The sequence below is a fragment of the Populus alba genome, chromosome 14 (assembly GCF_005239225.2).
Source record: "Populus alba chromosome 14, ASM523922v2, whole genome shotgun sequence".
Lineage (NCBI taxonomy): Eukaryota > Viridiplantae > Streptophyta > Magnoliopsida > Malpighiales > Salicaceae > Populus > Populus alba.
In genome coordinates, this window is record NC_133297.1 from 23,211,667 (window position 1) to 23,218,836 (window position 7,170).

Consider the following 7,170-nt stretch of genomic DNA (forward strand, 5'->3'; position numbering starts at 1 on the left):
TATGTTATTATATATATATATATATATAAGGACTCTTTACAAAGAGAATTCATGGCCGAAATTTATTTTATTGACCGGGAAATTACGAAATACATCAAGCGTAGTATTTCTTTACAGAGTCGGAATTCACAGGCCTAACTAGATCTTCTCCATCCATTCTAGATAGCAACAAAGCTCCTCCTGAGAATGCTTTCCTCACCACGTAAGGCCCCTCGTAGTTAGGTGCCCATTTACTCTGATCTTCTCTAGGTAAAGGTAATATTTTCTTTAGGACAAGATCTCCTTCGTGGAATCCTCGAGGTCGAACCTTCTTGTCATATGATTTAGCCATCCTTCTTTGATAGAGTTGATGATGACAGATCGCGGCTATCCTCTTTTCACTGATCAGATTCAACTGTTCATATCTAACCTTTGCCCATTCTAACTCTTCCAGCCCAGAGTTTAACAACACTCTCAATGATGGGATTTCCACTTCTAAAGGCATCACCGCCTCCATTCCATAAACCAACATATACGGGGTAGCTCCTGTTGAGGTTTGAACTGCGGTGCGATATGCATGAAGGGAAAATGGCAACATCTCATGCCAATCCTTATAGGTGACTACCATCTTCTGAATAATCTTTTTGACATTCTTGTTAGCAGCTTCTACCGCACCATTCATCTTTGGTCTATATGGCGAAGAATTGGAATGCTTGATTTTCCATTTAGTGCAGAGCTCTATTATCATCTTGCCGTTGAAATTCTGGGCGTTATCAGTTATAATCTTTTCTGGTGGACCATACCGACATATCAAATCTCTCTCAATAAATTTCTTCACCACTTTTTGCGTCACATGAGCAAATGACCCAGCTTCTACCCATTTTGTGAAGTAGTTGATAGCCACGAGAATAAACCTATGACCATTGCTGGCTTTTGGGTTTACCGGTCCAATCACATCAATTCCCCACATCGCGAAGGGCCATGGAGATGTTAAATTAAACAGAGGAGCCGGAGGAGCATTGATTTTGTCACTGTATACTTGGCACTTATGACACTTCCGGACATAATCGATACAATCCTTCTCTAACGTCATCCAGAAGTATCCGGCTCTTTGTATCTTCCTGGCCATCACATGTCCACTAGCATGAGTTGAGCAAATCCCTTCATGGACTTCCCGTACTGTGCTTTTTGCCTCAAATTCGTCCAAACATCTCAACAAAGTCCCGTCAGATGATTTCTTATACAAAATCTCCCCATCCAGATAAAAATCCATTGCCGACCTTCTCAAGGTCTTCTTGTCGATTTTGGATGCCCCCATGGGATATGCCTGGTTTTGGATGAAATTCTTGATATCATAGTACCACGGGTTTCCATCCACTTCTCTTTCGACTGAGCAGCAATGAGCGGGGTTATTTCTGATATTGATGTGTACTGGTTGTACCTTGTGCCCAAAGTCTATCTTGGCCATAGAGGCTAGTGTGGCCAAAGCATCTGCAAACTGGTTCCCTTCCCTTCCTAGATGGGTGAACTCTATTTCCTCAAATTCTTTAGCCAGCTTAGCCAAGTATTCTTGGTAAGGCCTTAACTTCTCTTCTTTGGTTTGCCATTCTCCTTTTACTTGGCAAATGATCAGCATTGAATCTCCATACACATCTATCTTTTTTATGTTAATCTCTAATGCAGCCTCTAAACCAAGAATGCAAGCTTCATACTCAGCCGTGTTATTGGTACACCCGAACTGCAGCTTAACTGAAACCGGATACTGCTTCTTATCAGGAGAGATTATCAGTGCCCCCGCCCCGTTACCACATACATTTACAGCACCATCAAAGTACATAACCCACCAATCTGATTTCTCTTCCTCTATTGCAAACACATCTTCATCGGGAAAGTCAAAGTTTAATGGCTCATAATCTTCCATAGCATGGTCAGCCAGGTGATCGGCAATAACACTCCCTTTCACGGCTTTCCTTGTCATATATACTATGTCATACTCAGCCAAAAGAACTTGCCATCTTGCAATTCGGCTAGATAGATAAGGCTTTTCACAAATGTACCTTAATGGGTCTAACTTGGAAATTAACCATGTAGTGTGATACAACATATACTGACGTAATCTCTTTGTAGCCCATGCTAGTGCGCAACACAGCTTCTCAATCACAGTATACCTAGACTCATATTCCGTGAACTTCTTGCTTAGGTAATAAATGGCCCTTTCCTTCTTTCCGGTTTCATCATGTTGCCCAAGCACACATCCCATTGCTGTTTCGGTTACTGTTAGGTATAAAATCAATGGCCTTTCTGGTACGGGAGGAACAAGTAGAGGTGGATTTAGCAAGTACTGCTTGATTTTCTCAAAAGCTTTATCACACTCTTCATTCCATATTCCAGGGTTCTTCTTCCTCAACAAACGAAAGATCGGGTCACAAGTCGCGGTTAAATGGGATATAAACCGAGCGATGTAATTCAACCTTCCTAAGAAACCTCTCACCTCCTTCTCAGTCTTGGGGGGTGGCATAGATTGAATAGCTTTTACTTTTTCAGGATCCACTTCTATCCCTTTGTCACTCACCACAAACCCCAACAGCTTACCGGATTTCACCCCGAATGAACATTTTGCTGGGTTAAGCCTCAACTTATATTTCCTTAATCTTTCAAATAATTTTTTTCAATATTTGGACATGATTCTCTCCCTCTTTAGATTTAGCAACCATATCATCCACATATACTTCAATCTCTTTGTGCATCATGTCGTGAAACAAAGTCACCATAACCCTTTGGTAAGTGGCCCCAGCATTCTTTAAACCAAAATGGCATGACTTTGTAGCAAAAGGTTCCCCATGGTGTTACAAAGGTTGTCTTCTCCCTATCCTCTGGCGCCATTCTTATCTGATTGTAGCCTGAAAACCCATCCATGAAGGAATATGTGGAGCTGCGTGCTGCATTATCAACTAACATATCTATGTGTGGTAAAGGGAAATTATCTTTAGGGCTAGCCCGGTTTAAATCCCTAAAGTCCACGCAAACTCTGATTTTACCTTCCTTTTTGGGTACCACCACTATGTTTGACACCCATTGTGGGTACTTCACTACTTCCAAAAAACCAGCGTCCCATTGTTTTTCAATTTCCGCCTTTACTTTGATTAAGACCTCCGGATGAGTTCTCCTTAACTTCTGCTTAATCGGCTTGCATCCTTCCATCAGTGGTATTCTATGTACTACAATGTCCGTATCCAAACCAGGCATATCCTCGTAGGACCAGGCAAAGACATCCACATAATCTTTGAGCAGTGCAATCAACTCTTCTTTTGCTTCAGGGGTGATCAAAGTCCCTATCTTCAGCTCTCGTTTTGATTTCTTCATTGCCTACATTTATGGTTTCAAGTTCCTCTTTAGCGGGCCTCCAAGCCTGTTCGTGTTGTTCTATTAATTTTGTGAATTCCCATACGTTTCCCTCTTCCCACTCCTCATCTTCTACAACCACTATGTATTCTTTAAATTTTGGCCATTCATTCTCAATGTAAAGTGCAGGTGTTGTTGTGGAGGATCCACTTTCAGGGTTCCTGAAAGCGGAAAGTGATGTGTAAATGCATAGTAAGACATCAAGATGAATTTTGAAAATGCATGATCTCATTAAAAAACAAAAGATTGGCTCACAAACAAAATAAAATCCAATTGACATCTTGAGCCTTGATTGTCAATGAATAAAAACAAAACAGAAAAAAAAAGCAAAAAAAATATAATCCAACAAATCATTGTTGATTACATTTTAAAAACCAATGGAGCTTCTTGGGGTCTCCCAATTCTGGAACTTCTCCCCTTCGGCTAGCTTCCGAACAAAAGTCCTTGACGGTGACTTCTTCCAAAGTGTGGATGGCTAATTGTGGCAGCTCTTCAATCCTCCTTTCGGATTTCAAATTTCTCAGCAATGTCCTTGACTTGATTTTCCTCCAGAGTGTTTATGTTCATTGAAGAAAGCTTTTGAAAGAGGTCTCCATGTCCCCATCAGGTTGTATCACATATGCGGCCTTTGGAAATGAAATCCTGATTGGAGGGATGACTAAGTTTTCTTTCTACAGGCTTCCTTCCTTCAATCCTAGCCATTCTCTTCTCCCTTCTTGCACCAGCAGCTCGTTTGTAATCCTCTTTCTTGGGCTTATATCCAAGCCCAAACCTCTGTTCTGCAGCTTTCAATTTGATTATACCCCTCCATTCAAGCCTTCCTTGCTCCATATCGTATGGGAAAGGAATCTTGTTTTTCAAAAAGCTTTTAGCGGCCATTTTAGTGGCTTCAGAGATTTCTGGCTTCCTCAACACAGTGTTCTCGGGCACCCACTCGGTATTCACAATCTCAAATGCATGAAGGTTTCCGTCCGTACAATCTTCAGCTTCAATGAATGGAACCGCCACATTTCTTACCATTGATATAGTCTCCTCAGCCTTAACAGTAACCAGGACACCGTTGGCAATGTACTTTAAACATTGATGTAGCGAAGAGGTGACAGCTCCCGCAGAATGTATCCATGGCCTTCCTAACAACATGCTATAGGAAGGGTGGATATCCATCATTTGAAGGGTTACTAGAAAGACTTGTGGACCCACAGCTAGTTCGACCTCAATTGACCCTACCACTGGCCTTGACGAGCCATCATACGCTCTCGCCGTTATCACATTGGGTTGCATATGTGAGGGATGTATCGGCATTTCATCCAGCATATGCCTTGGTAACACATTCAGGGCCGAGCCGTTATCAATGAGAACCTTGCCGACGAGGCAATCCTTGCATCGGACCGTGACATACAAGGGCTTGTTATGTCCAGTTCCTTCAGCGTCAAGTTCATCTTCCGTGAAATACAAGTAATTGGCAGCATGAATCCTCCCTACTAGATGTTCCATGGTCTTTTGCTCAATATCTTAGGGCATAGGCCTCATTCAGTACTTTTTGCAAAGCATTACGGTGTGGCTCGGAGCTGAGTATTAATGACATGATGGAGATCTTAGCAGGGGTCTTCTTCAACTGATCCACTATACTGTACTCACTATGCTTCATCAGTTTCAAGAACTCATTTGTTTCTTCCTCAGTCACAGGTTTATTCACCTCAAACTCTTTATCGAGGTCCAGCACCTCCTTGCCTTTAGCCTTTCTTTGTCTTTCTAGTTCTTCAGGTGTGAAACAACGACCACTCCGAGTTAGCCCACTTATCTCCGTTTGGAACAGCGGCAAAGGAGCTTCAATATTCGAGGTATAACCATAATCTCCAGGCATCGCTCCATAGTCTACTTTGCTTGCATATGAGGGCCTAGTTAATACCATTTTTGAGCGACCATTAGCTGTTGATTGGATTCTACATTTCTCTATCATCTCTACCTCTTCATTGTCACTTACGTCCTCAATCCTCAACTCTCCTAGAGTTAACATTCTTGCAACTCTTTTGATGAAATTCAATGCATTCATCAATGTGATGCCCTTCCTTTTTATGGAAAGGGCAAAAGTTACTTTCCCCTGTGCAGTACTCAGTTGTTTCTTCTAAATGTCCAGACTGTACCAACATCAAGTATAGCTTGGCCATAGTCACTTTCAACACCCTCTTTTTGCTACCAATCTCCATGGTATTCACTCCCCCTACCATCAACATGTTTAGGTAAAGGGTTTGAATTCTGATTAGGCGAATCCTCAAAAGTGACCCATCCCACCTTGATCAGTTGCAACACCTTTTCTTTTAAAAGCAAAGCAAGACTCAATGCTATGGCCTGCGTGACCAGCATGGTATTCACAAGTTCACCTCGGGGTTGTACCAGGTAGGGAAAGGTGGCTGCATAGGTGGTATGGGTAGAGGAGCTATCTGCCCAATACTCAACAGCTTGGCATACAATTCTTTTAAGGTTATTGGTAAAGGAGGTAGTTGTTCTTCTGATGGTTGCTTATCCTTTCTTTGGTAATTGTGGTGGTTATTTGCCTGGAATTTTACTTGATTGGGCTGGTTTGGAGTGGGGGTTTGGAAAAGTTAATACTAGTGACTCTAGGGGGTAGGTATTTGATAGTTTTTGCTTCTCCTTTCTAGGTTGTTTCACCTCAATTTCTTTCTTCCTTCCAATGAAACCTTTCTTCTCTAGAGGTTGTGCAATTCTCCCACTCCGGATCCCTTGTTCAATCCTCTTGGCGATCCGCACGACATCATAGAAATGTTGTGCTGAACTACCCATAAGGTGTTCATAGTATGGAGCCCTGAAAGTATTTGGCAAACAAAGTCACCATTTCTGTCTCTATCAGCGGAGGTTGCACATTGATAGCTTGGTCACGCCACCTTTGAGCATAAGCCCTTACGGACTCTTGAGTTCCTTTCTCCATGCTAATCAAACTGGTCCTATCAGGAGCAATCTCTAGATTGAACTTGTATTGTTTTAAGAAAACGTCTGCCAAGTCTGTCCATTTCCTGATCCTAATATTGTCTAACCTCATATATCAACTGAGGGCTGATCCGGTCAGGCTATCCTGGAAGAAGTAAATTAACATTTTTCATCGTGGATAACCTCTGCCATTTTGTTTATAGTAGGAGCGGAGATGGGTCTTCGGGCATTCCATCCCAGTATACTTAACAAACTCCGGCACTCTGAACTTCTTTGGGATCACAATGTTAGGCACTAAACACACTTCAGCGGCCCTAATTGGGTCAAACAAATCATTTCCTTCAATTGCCCTTAGCCTCTCTTCTAGGGCAGTCCACTTATCATCTCCTTCATAATTAGAGAATTTAAAGTCATGTGCATCTTCTTTTGTTAAATCCATTATAATAGGGATTTGGATGGGCCGAGCAGGACTCTGCTTAGTTGGTGTATTTGCCCCTATGTTTATAGGTGCGACAGGAATTTGAGCTGCTGCTGGTGCTTCATTAGGTTGAGTAGACGTTCCCTCTCCATCTCTCTGGCTCTCAATATCTGCTCTAACATACGGGTTAGGTGCACCACATCATTCCGAACTCCTTCAAGTTCTTTTTGGTACTGAGCTTTTGGTTGTGACCTTCCTTCGTTTTCCATTCTTGTTCTTTGCCTAGTGTAGTGGACTTTGGAAGGGGACCTATGTTTCACGATCTGGAATGCATATGATAAATTAAAAAACAAAAGATACGTGATGAGAAATGTGATGCATATGTAATGTGTATATATGCATATTTTACGAGCTGATTCATGACT

General features: G+C 42.0%; 1 pseudogene; it reads right to left on the bottom strand.

Annotated features, from left to right (window-relative positions):
• Positions 1-404: 404 nt before the first annotated feature.
• LOC118061285 (uncharacterized) lies at positions 405-4,875 on the bottom strand (annotated as a pseudogene).
• Positions 4,876-7,170: the final 2,295 nt, after the last annotated feature.